Source organism: Amblyomma americanum, chromosome 7 (assembly GCF_052857255.1).
Source record: "Amblyomma americanum isolate KBUSLIRL-KWMA chromosome 7, ASM5285725v1, whole genome shotgun sequence".
Lineage (NCBI taxonomy): Eukaryota > Metazoa > Arthropoda > Arachnida > Ixodida > Ixodidae > Amblyomma > Amblyomma americanum.
Window position 1 is genome coordinate 16,886,411 of NC_135503.1, and position 12,340 is coordinate 16,898,750.

Consider the following 12,340-nt stretch of genomic DNA (forward strand, 5'->3'; position numbering starts at 1 on the left):
TGCTGTTCGCTTAGTGTGGTACAGGGTGATAAATATGTGCGCGGTCAAAGATATAGTGTACAGCATATACATCAACGAGCACTTAAAGCAGTGCTGCGAATCTGTCTGCAACTAGTGGCTAGCGGTTGATTGGAAAGTTTCCGTTGCCCGCGTTTTGCAGAGTTGTTGACCTCGGTTCGTAGATTTGTTTACGCTTCTTTTATCGTAGCGCCGTGGCAAGGATCAAGCTACCTTTCGCCGCCGTGTAGTGAATATAAAATCAGGTTGGCGTGGCCAGCAGAGTGTGTGGCGCAAGCTCCCTACGTTGTCTAGATGGAAGCGCTTAGCGGCTGTGCTCCGGCTCTTTTTTTTTAATTTTGCGGAATTTGATGTTTTTTTTATTTAATTCATGTTTACAGTTTAGTTGGCTAGCCTCGGCCGATCACACTGTGCTTTTTTATTTACTTACATTGTGTGCTGTCTGGGTCTGCTTCATCCAAGAAGGACGTGAGGACCATTTATTTTATTTTTTATTTTTTTCTGTGGGGGCGAGGAAAGTCAGCCTATTTTTTTACGCTTTCTTCCAGACAATGAACCCGTACCAGGATCTTCACCACCACTGTCGCGGTACCGGAGGAAGGAAACAAAGGTTACCGTATAAATCCACATGCTGTGCATATCCGCCACCGCAGAATGGTCTGAACATAAGAAATGATTGTCAGAAAATCTTTATTTATCCCTTATTTCGCAGCGATTTCTGATGAAAATATGATGCATGTATTCTAAGAAGCAGTATACGAAGCACATTTCTTTCTTATTCACACGATGGGCAGGCTTGCAAAGTCGCTATTGTAAATGTCTCCACCACCATCAGGTAATGCTTAGTTTTCAATACCACTAATCTCTATCAATATCAATCTGGCCGAGCTTATACGGGACTGACAGGTGACGCGTTTACAGCGTGTACACTGTTCCGGGCGAGGGACTGCGTGGAACGCAGAGTACACGCTTCCGCACGTTTCGCGCAGACATCCGGATTAGTAACCGCGAGGAAGTCACCAAATGGCGCTAGGAACACCGAGCTGACGTTGTAGGTGCTTTGCTGCCGATTAGGCGGACGCCACAGAACACCACCGTGTCCGGGCCACATAGTCTGGATCTGTCGACACTGAAATCGCTTACCGCTATACCATGGAGGAGAACGCGGTGCCCAACTTCAGCTCTATAGAGGGCTTTACTTCAACTACTTTTGGAACGTAATGGAGTAGATGAATGGCGGTGTACCTTTGGTCTTTGGTCGAAACACTGTTGCAAGCGCTCCGCGAACTCAGCTCAGGAGCGGTTTGTTTTGAAAACGGCCAACGTGAAATGGTCTCGGGGACACGAGCGCGGGTCATCGAGGCTTGGCGTGCCGGACGTCGATCGCCCGGTGATAGGGACTCTGCGTCGGGTAGATTCGATCGATGGCCTCTGTCCTGGAAGGGACGGACTTGCGTGACCAGCGACCGCTGCGGACAATGGGGCATCGCGCCCCGCCTCTATCCTCCTGCGACCCAACTGGCATCGCTGCTGTTGTCCTGGCCTCGACCGCTCGAGACGCCCCTATCGGCCCTGTAAGAGAGACCCTTACTTTCGCGTGACTATATAGGGCTCTTTTCTTTTGCGCGCCTCTCTCTTTTCTCCTTCTTTTTTCGCGGCAAAAGAGACGGGAGATGTTACGTATTCTCCAGGTCGTTGTCGTCGGCGTCGCGTGCTCCGCTTGACAGGCGCGCTGTCCTTGCGTGCTAAACGGAAGCGGGCTATACCGAATGGGAAAACGAGCTTGTATATATGATGTCCCTTGAGCTCTATAGGCGAAGGAGCTTATGTATCTGAGATGCGTCTTGTGTTGTGTGGACGAAGGAACTTGTATGTATGATGCGTCGTGTGCTCTTTAGGTGAAAGAGCTTGCATATAACATGCTTCTTGTTCTATAAAGGCGAAGAAACTCGTCTAATATCTTGCACTCAATAAGCGAAGGTGCTTGTATATATGTTCGGTCTTGTTCCACAGAAGAAGGAGCTAGCATGTAAGGTTCCCACTGTGCTGTATAGACTAAGGAAATTGCATATATGATGCGCCTTGTACTCTGTAGCAGGAAACTGCGCGATGTTGGTAAAAATTCGACGTGTTGCCATCATGCTGTGACTCTGTTTTCGCATATACTATTTATGTACATAAAACATGACTTCCCAATGGAAGATTATGGTGGCATGAGAAAGGCCATTCCGACCGTCGAATTCGTATTATTAACTGTGGCTCCGCTACTGACTGAAGCGACTTACAGCTCATGCGGGCCAGTCGGTTATTTGGCGTGTTAGCTTTGTAATTTAATATCCGTTCGCGGCTTTCCAAACTCTGCTTTTTTTTTCTGTGAGCGTACAGCATTTCCGTAACGTCGTCGCCTCGTGTGCGGTTGAAAATTGCATGGGTGCCTTAAGGAGCTCCCGCTATCTTTCTGGTGCTCTCAGTGCGACAGCAACACCAAAGCACCACAATTTCTGGCTAGGACTTACATATGACAGGCTTCTGCAGCTATGTAATGGCGTGTTTTAAGCTGGGTGATGACGAGTTAATAGTTAGGGCTATTAACGTCTCGAAGCGGATACGAAGTAAAAACAAGAGCTGGCTCAAAAGACACGTCGTGGGTTCCGTTTCGGGCCTGACCCTTTTGTGCACATGTGTGCCCCCAAATGCGACTCTGGTGTTACGCAGGAATTTCGAGGTGCGCAGTCAGTAATTTTGTCCTTGAAACACGACATCCTTTCATGAGCAGGCCGGACCGAGCACAGTTCCAACGTGCCTTGCAGCGTGGAACTCCGCCTTCGTGCGGTCATCTTGTTTTCAGCTGGTCTTATTAATTCCGTGCAGCAGGACGAAAACTCAGAGCACATCGATGCACATAGAGTTCTGAGTGCACATGCGCACCGGAGAACTTCCTTCGCCTGTGTAGAACTATAGATTCGGTTCGAACTTTGAAGGGATTTTAGAAAGGAATGCCTGCGGTGTGCCTTTATTTTGTAGAAGAGATTGTGGCGTTTGAATGTGCCGCGCGCGGGTGTAGTGGGCCAATATGATACGGCGATTCATTTCCTTCGATTCTTATTGATTGGATATAGTTATCGTTCCCCGCGCCGACTTGCAGGGGGACTGGCGACAGCGGGGGCATGGCATCAGCGGAGCTAGTGCAGAATAGCTGAAAGATTGAAAATCAAATAGAGATGGTATGGAACTGATCCGGGCCCTGTACGGATGAGCTGATGTCTGGCCTTTCCACTGCAGTGCACATTACTGATAGGAAGCACATGGTTGAGCTTTCTGCATCGTGCAAGAGTCGTGGGTGGCCGACGAACCGGGCTCGTTACGCTTTTTTGCTGTGTGTGTGTGTGTGAAAGGGGGGGGGGGGGGGGGTTGTGCGCTCGAAAACAGGGCCGCCTTCCGCGTGTGTCCGAGGAAACCGCCGTGTTCTGCCTAATGACTGTCCATTGAATGAAGCCCGCGGCGCTCTCGTGTTTTCGCTTCTAAAAGCTGCTTCCATTTTAACCGCTTTCGGGAGAGGGCGCAGGCAGGAGCGCGGTTCGAGCGGAAGCGGTGATTCTGACGATGCTGAGTGCGCGCTTTTGCGGGCGCGGGGCCGCTCCGTGTGTCGCAGGGCTCGCTTCCATGTGAGCTTTCTAGTGTCGCCGTCTTTCCTAACGCGACGAGTATCCGCGAAGCAGCAGCTTCGCATCTGTGAATCTTGACGCTTTATAACAGCGATGGCTTTACATCCAACTTCCTGCGGGTGTTGTTTCTTTGCTGTGATAGTCGTACGCGTAAACTTCTGTGAGGTGAATGGTATTGTTGTCGTAGTATGTCGTATTCGTAAACTCTCGCCTTCGCCGTCTCGAAAATGTGTGTGTGATTCCGGTAGTGTTAGGAGTACATGGAACCTTTCCCCTGGCCTAGTAGTGCTCGGGTTCTGTAGGGTGAATTGCTTGGGGAATGGGTCTTTGACTCCACCTCGAGTGCGCGAAAACACCTTGTGTCATGGCGCTTCATGGCCACAGATGCCCTTGCGCCATAAAAGTTGACCATCATCATCATTCTTGGCGGCGGCGAAAATTCCCACCGGAAACTCCCACGGTCAGCTTAATGCCGGCGAAAGTATATATTGACTCCCAATTTTTGCCACTGCACTGGAGTCATACCAAGCAGCCAGAGCTGTTTAATAACCAGCGAGATGTAGCCTCTTTGATGCATTACGGCCAGTCCTTCTCTTTCCCTTGAGTTCCCAGCGCTAAGCGAGAAATACAAAAAAAATAAATCGCGCACCTCCCTCAGAGGCGTTAGCCACGAAATGGTTTCCGAGCTGGAAGAGATCCTCGCCGCGGTGGCTCAGTGGTTAGGGCGCTCGACTACTGATCCGGAGTTCCCGGGTTCGAACCCGAGCGCGGCGGCTGCGTTTTTATGGAGGAAAAACGCTAAGGCGCCTGTGTGCTGTGCGATGTCAGTGCACGTTAAAGATCCCCAGGTGGTCGAAATTATTCCGGAGTCCTCCACTACGGCACCTCTCTCATCCTTTCATCTTTCACTCCCTCCTTTACCCTTCCCTTACGGCGCGGTTCAGGTGTCCAACGATATATCAGACAGATACTGCGCCATTTGCTTTCCCCCCAAAACCAGTTATTATTAGCTCGAAGAGGTCCTGCGTTAACCACTGCTGAGCCGCGCCGCTTCTGACAAGCGGCGCCTTCCGAGGTGACTGTGCCTGAGGGCACCGTTCTGGAAAGACCGCTTATACTCCTTGCGCAGTTACGTTTGTGCTCGCTCTAGCGTGAAGACAAAAAAAAAAAAAAACGCTTGCGAACGCGTGTCGCGCTGAAGTCCTTCTGGCACGTGGCCTAACCTTCCAGTCATCAGCAGCAAACACCGCGGGTCCGCTGAGATCGGCTCCCATTGCTCCGGCGAGGCCTACCATATAAATACGGTGCGGAGCTCGGCGGTGTGTGCTGTCTTGAGGCCTCACCGTCGTTAGTCCAGAACGACGGGTCTCTTGGCAACAGCTCACTCTCCCGCCACACGCTCAGCACGATGATAACAAAAAAAAAACAAGACAAAAAGAAACGTTGTGCATGCGGCAGGTGGTAGATTCGGGATCAGGTTAGAAGATCGCGGTTAAGGAGGGCTGCTGCGCGAAGACGCTAACAAAGGCCCGTCTCTGTGCGCGCTATATAGCTCCGCCGCACGCACAAGCTAAAAAAACGAAAACAGAAAACAAGCAAATAGGCGCGTACAATTAAAGGGCGAAGGAACTGAGCGCGCGGCTCTACTTTGGAGGTATTTTGGGGGTCCCCCTTGTTCGACGCGACGAGGTAATCTCCCCGGCACGGCGGCCGAGACAAAGGGGGCGCCACCAGAGTGTGCGGACTGCAGTGCCGTGGATGGGAGGGAAGCCGTCTCGCCAGAAACAACAACGACAAAAGAATTGTTCCTCTCGTCGTGAGAACTAGGAAGTGAAGAAACAAGCGTCCTTTTGCGCGGCGCGGTCTCAAAGGGAGGCCCGTTGTTGCATATACTGCATGCGGCGCCGGGGACCGCGTGGGAACTCGGCACGCGTTGACCTGCGCGCGCAGCATGCAAGCATGCATGAACGCGTGTCTCGTATACGGGACACTTCCGCACGCCGATCTGTTCGCGATTTGCGAGGTGTGCGTGTATGGGTTCGATTTTCGCCTTACTGGCGGAAACTATGGGCTGGTACTGGTCGGTATCACTCCAAACAGAAAGGAGTAAAAAGGGAGTAAGTTTTCCCCTAGCGCAAAAAAAAAGGAATGCGCTAGGGGATGGCTTACTCCTTTTTTACTCCCATTTAGGCGTATTCGTGTTTAGAGTGTATACCTACGCTGCGCCATTAAGTGTCTGCACTGCCGAACCCTCGCAGGTCGCGCAGTGCCACAAATGTACGAAATTGGAGCAGGAGGAACGGACTTTCATTTGTCATATGACAGAGGGTAGGGGCTAGGCATGAGGCTTAGACAGGTGCGCGGGTCCTCGCGACGGCGCCAGTGGCTTGAAGACCATGCTTCATTGGCGACCTCCAGGACCCATGGAGCCCACTTGTTGTACCTCCGGGTGAGCAACGCAGTCTCCCACTGACTTTGGCTTAAGATTTGGAAGCTTAGAGGTGCTGGGTCCTCCTGGAGGTTTCCTGGCGGCAACTTCAGACGGGAACATTCCCAAATCCTCATATCTACTCTCTGATGTATCCAGCGGAACGAAATTGGCGTTACTCATAATTTGGCACTCACCAAAATCCGTGGAAGTTTGTTAAAACCCCTATAATGTTAACGAGCACATATACAGCGTTTGCCTTGCTCCAAGAGAAAGGTGGGCACTACTGCTGCAAAAATGTCCATTATTACTCTATTGAATTCTGTTATATGCAGAGTAACAGTTACTAACTGTATTTTCAATGTCAAAAGCTATTTATGGGCTTTCAGCGCTATGCGGGGCTGCATGTTTACGCGATGTTCCCGCTATTCATCGTACTTTTTATCCGAGCAGGCAGGAATCAATAACAGCAGTGATACCTTTATTATTTTCAGGATAATTTTGCATAGCAGTCATACTCGCCACTGTCTGAATTCGACAGTGCTTGAAGATCTGATTTGAAGGGACGCAACACAGAAGAACGTTCTTCTGTTGTGTCGTCCTCTCTCGGTGGTCTCCCTAATAGCGCCGCCTTTAATTTCAAGGTGTTGCGGTAGAAGTGCCGGTCAATTCTTTCCGCTTCAACTAATTTAAATTGTCTATCCAATCGACTAACTCCCAGACGTGACTGCACTTTAGGAAACGTGGCTCACTAAACATACAAGGTGTAATAAAAAAAAAATGTCGCTCTCGTTCTTATGTGCTGTGTAGTATATACTCTTCTGTGGTCTTCCTAATGGCGGTATACCTTCCGTTTCAAAGAACGAGTGGCGAACTAGCCCAGCACCAAGTTCTACTTTCAGCGACCCGGTTTTGACGATAGTGCCGCAGCGGAGACCGCCTATTCGAAAATACTGCCTTTAGGTTTTGAGTTATATAATAATTATAATTGGTTTTTTTGTGGGAAAGGAAAGGCGCAGTATCTGTCTCATATATCGTTGGGCACCTGAACCGCGCCGTAAGGGAAGGGATAAAGGAATGGAGTGAAAGAAGAAAGGAAGAGGTGCCGTAGTGGAGGGCTCCAAAGTAATTTCGACCACCTGGGGATCTTTAACGTGCACTGACATCGCACAGCACACGGGCGCCTTAGCGTTTTTCCTCCATAAAAACGCAGCGAGTTAGGGTGATTCTTTTCTGTCCCCGCCAGAGGGCAGACGGACTAGCAACACCTGACATAGACCCGCTGCGCTTTTGGGCTCGCATCTCAGACTACACGTCAACGCACTCTACTGATGATACTTCTGCCACACTGTGATTTGTATATCCAGTTGGAGGAGTAGCAAGGTGGTCTGATTGCATTTGACAGTGTGGATTGGGAGACGTGGACACAGAGGATTGGGGAGGTGCAACCAAAGCTAAAGCTGAGGAAGACGTAAGAGGAGCAGTGGAGGCTTGCAGCTAATTGGACATCTGAGATGCCGTGACAGTTGCGAATTGCACGCAGATAGATTCTCTACTGTGCGATCTATGGCATTCGCCACTGATTTTTCCACCGCCGCAGCTATCGCTTACGACAAGGTGAAATCCACAACAGTTGCATGCTGCGCTGCCGAATTTGAATAGCCTTATGCCCGATCCTTATAGCTGCAAGCGCCTCTCGTCTTGTGCACCTGCGTTTGTCAGTTATATGCAGCACGTGTACGTCTTCAGCCCGCGTTGGACGTATAGTAGAGTGGGCCATAAAAAGAATTGAAAATAATAGCGCCCAGCCCGCACCGCCCAGTCAAATGGGCTTTGCAGTGTGTCCATTGCCGCGCAAAGAACACTTCTCGTGCTCAATTGAACACTCAGCTGAGTCGTGGCTCTCTCCGCACGCACAGCTATACGGGGAATCGATTTGCAGGCCTTGACACTATGACCAGACCTCCAGCAATTTCGGCACTGTAATAGCATAGGGGGACCGAATGACCCAGATGCGAACTGCTGAACACGAAAGGTCAACGACCACAGCTTGACTTCAGATGGACAAGTCAGCACTGCAGACGTGGCTATAGCTGTCCCTGTGGGTATCTTCGTCCCGTCCACTGATCGACTCTATACATCGGTGAATGGCGATCACGCCAGGCGAAGAAAGTTTAAGCAGCGTCTCCGATGCGCTCAGTAGTGCGTCTACACTGTGTACGGACTGACCCTTTGAACACGCCAGATGAGAAGGTATAAATGCGCTCATCGAAGCAGCTGGCGAAGGAGCTGCACCTGAGTAAGTCAGCTATGCATGTCTGGTCTGGCGACCTGCATACGATGCTGCCGCGGCCGAACTGCCGAATATCGGTGATCCTCGTGAAGTGCGGGGTAGTGGATTTCAGAGCTGCCTGCACAGCCTCAGGGTTATTCAGTCTTCCCGAGCGTTCTGCCCTGCGCGAGGCTTCATTTTCCATCGAGGGGAGGGGGGCTACAATAATACTATTAGGAGAGGCTGCCGCATGCGCGCGGTGCCGAATGAATTGTTCGCGTCTGGTTTTCGAGAGCGCGCTGTTGCCTCGACTGACTGAGACAGCCAGGCGAGGGCTAATCGCTGTTCTTCAAGAGCGTGGCGCAAAGACCACATATACTCAGAAATGTGCTTGCTTTAAATTTACCCTTTCGTAGCATTAGCTTGATTTAAGTGAGACACTGGGTTTGCTTACTATTATTTGCGCGGACCTTGGCTTTGCGTCGGCTTAGAATACGCAGAGAAAAGCAGGGGAAGGAGGAAACCCGCCTCCGCGTCGATGCATTGACTGTGCGACGCAGCTGCTGCATTTTATCCGCCGCATTTCTTTAGGTTCGCGAGAATGTTAATTTGCGATATGGTCGACTGACTGCGACGTCACCGTTCTTGGAAAAACAACTTGTGCGGTCTTCTACCTAATCGTTGACTGCTACGCCATTTAGGTGCCGTCTTTATATGAAAGTTGAGCCTGGTGAACGGTAGTGAACACCATAACCACGTGAGTGCCTCTAGTGCATTGTGCAGAACACTGTGGGGGTGGAATAGCGGTGGTTATTGCGTGTCCGAAAATTATTGTTTATTTTCTGTTGAGCAAAATTGAAGGCATGTGCCGTCGGGGACAAAAGTCGTATGCTCCACGCAGCGGGAGCCGCAGCAGCGGAAAACTGCACTGTAACGCCATCTACAGGCGGCATCTTATATTAAACCGTAGAGTTTCTTACTATTACGATTAAATAGTAAGATACTCTATGTCCGAGACAGCCAGTGGGAGCCCTTTATTATCTGTAGGCATGTTGCTTGACTCGTTTCAATGTATCGTGCTTTGGATGGCATTACGATGCAGTTTTCCGTTGTTCCGGCTCCCGCTGCATGGAGTATACCACTTTTGTCCCCGATAGTACAAGCAGCTACACGTGCGCATAATATATCCGAAAAAAAATATAACTAAGCTCGCTAAGTCCATTAATCAGCGAAATCTCAGTGGCATTACCGGCCTAGAGGTCAGGAGTGGCAGGCCCACTTGGTGGTTTCACAGGCGACTGCTCGGTTGGGCGTCTCACAGGCACGTTTTGGCGGCCATACGCTCACGTGCCTACTCGGCCTTCCGCTTTCAGTCTTCGGTTCTATCGCGTTCCCGGCGCACTTCTCGGAATGCAGGGCCCGCTTGCACGAACCAAATTGTCTTGTTCCCAGTGTTGTCTTATTCGCAGTAGAAACTTGTTGGTCGGCTTTTGGGGAAAGGAAATGGCGCAGTATCTATATCGGCGCACACCCGAACCGCACCGTAAGGGAAGGCTTAAAGGAGGGAGTGAAAGAAGAAAGGAAGAAAGGTGCCGTAGTGGGGGGCTATAGAATAATTCCGACCACCTGGGGACCTTTAACGTGCACAGACATCGCACAGCACACGGACGCCTGAGCGTTTTGCCTCCTTCTTCTTTCACTCCCTCCTTTACCTTTCCCTCACGGCGCGGTTCAGGTGTCCAACGGTATATGAGACAGATACTGCGCCATTTCCTTTCCCCCCCAAAACCAATTATTATTATTAAAACGCGGCCTTCCTTGACGGCGCGGTTCAGGTGTCCAACGATATATGAGACAGATACTGCGCCATTTCCTTGGCCCAAAAACAAATTATTATTCGAAACGCAGCCGCCGCGGTCGGGTTCAAACGCGGGTACTCCGATCAGTAACTGAGCGCCTTAACCACTGAGCCACCCCGGCGGGTAACGCAGTCTAAATGAAAATGAAAATTGGTCTTTGATGAAAGGAAACGGCGCAGTGTCTGTTTCACATATCGGCGGACACCTGAACCGTGCCGTAGGGGAATGGATAAAGAAGGGACTGAGAGAAGAAAGGAAGGAAGAGGTGCCGTAATGGAGGTTCGAATCCGCTGCGGTCGGATTCGAACCCGGGTACTCCGGATCAGTAGCCGAGCGCTCTAACCACTGAGTCAACGCGGCGGGTAACAGTCTAAATCCCCTCCGCTTGTTTTGAGGAAAGGAAAGGCGCATCACTGGCTCCCCGGGTCAGTGGACTCCTGTCTCGCTTTGAGGTATATGTGGCGGTGGTGTCCACCTAAGACGTGACGCCTTACACAGCTGCCGTTGTAGCCCTTAAATTGATTCTACTAACTTGCTTGTGCAAAGCTAATACAGCTTTTGCTGTAAAAGTGGGCTGCGAATAAGAAAAGAAATTCTGAGTTTTATAGATTCAACAACACCAGCAGCAGCAGCAACAACGTAACGTCGTTAACGTAGCATCATCAGCGGAACGCGACGTGAGCAACAACTCGACGTGAGCAACTGCGACTCAACGCAGCATATCAAAGAGCTCAAGAAACGGCAAAACAGAAAGAAAAAAAAAGGGGGGGGGGGGTGTTCTGAATCGGAACTGCACGAAAAAAAAAAAAAAACCCGGGCCAGGAATACAAAACAGCAGTCTTCGTGGCAGAAAAACTACCGCTATTTATAACAGGACTTCTAGCGGAGTTGCGTCCGTGCCGGCCGAAATAGCTCAGTTGGGAGAGCGTTAGACTGAAGATCTAAAGGTCCCTGGTTCGATCCCGGGTTTCGGCAGGTTTTTATTTTTTCCTTTTGTTGCAGCCGATCTTTGAGTTCGCAAAAATGCAGCGATCAAGCAAAACAAACTGGTCTTTGCAAGCAAAGGACCAATGACGTGGCCGTAAACAAAATGCCATGCAAACAGTGGCGCTCATACGGAGCGTTTAGCTCGAAGACAGCGTAACGGGGTCAGAGACATGACGTGCTCTGGAAAATGTGCTATTCCGACCTTTCATAATGAAGAATGGTCACGTGACTAGCTAGCTGCCTAATTTCGATTAGGAATTTCACATTGTTTCTGCCGATGATGGCGGTATATAGCTTTGGCTTTCACCCGTGATAAGATATTCTGTGCTGAACAGAATTACCTGAATGGAAAATGATTTCGTTTGCGATCAGCACCACCAAACGAAAGAGGGAAGGAAGGGATGAATAGGAAGGCGTAGAGGTTAAGCGGAAGGGTGTTCCGGTTAGTTCGATGCAAACGAATGTTGTGCATGCATGCAATGAGGAAACGAGGGTAGTTATGAGACTAGTAATGCTTTTTCATTTAAAAAAACGTTTTCGGCAACACCCATCCTCTATGATCGATATATATACCCTACGGTGATGGTGTTGTAGTAGTTAGTTTCTTGAAAAATAACAACGGACTGGAGGGTAAAAGACAACAGTGGAGTAATTACTCGTTAGCATCCGCCCAAGCGCAACCATGCGGCTGCAGGCGAATGCTCTACAGCTCGCACAAAAACTTCGTAGTTGAAGAAAAATGTCCGGGGTTCGAACACGGCATCACCGTGATACCTGTCCAGTCGCTCTACCACCTCAGGTAATCGGGAGGGCTATAGAATATGGTATGGCGAGCACGAATTGATCAACAACTCCAAGTGGGAACGGTGTTGGTCTGATGTTTAGGGGAATCCCCCAATCTATTCCACCTTGGGGGATTCCCATAAACGTTTAGATTCAAGACGTTTTTCGGTCGCGGAAACTCCCGCTTCTTCCTTATGTGAAACCTAATCTGGAGTCGGCCGAAATAAAAGGAATGGCTAGGGTGATAGGTACGAAGAAATAGACGGGGGGGTGGGGGGGGGGTGGGGGGATGTAAGAAAGGACTTCTCGCTAGGACGACGCACTACAC

At 50.2% G+C, this 12,340-nt stretch overlaps 1 protein-coding gene and 1 non-coding gene across 3 annotated transcripts in view; both read left to right on the forward strand.

Moving 5' to 3' along the window:
• Oatp30B (Organic anion transporting polypeptide 30B) overlaps positions 1-12,340 on the forward strand; it is a 211,298-nt gene that overhangs the window by 19,437 nt on the left and 179,521 nt on the right. The gene's annotated exons all lie outside the window — the stretch shown is intronic.
• Positions 11,145-11,217, forward strand: TRNAF-GAA (transfer RNA phenylalanine (anticodon GAA)). Its single transcript has one exon. It is a non-coding gene; the product is annotated as a tRNA-Phe (tRNA).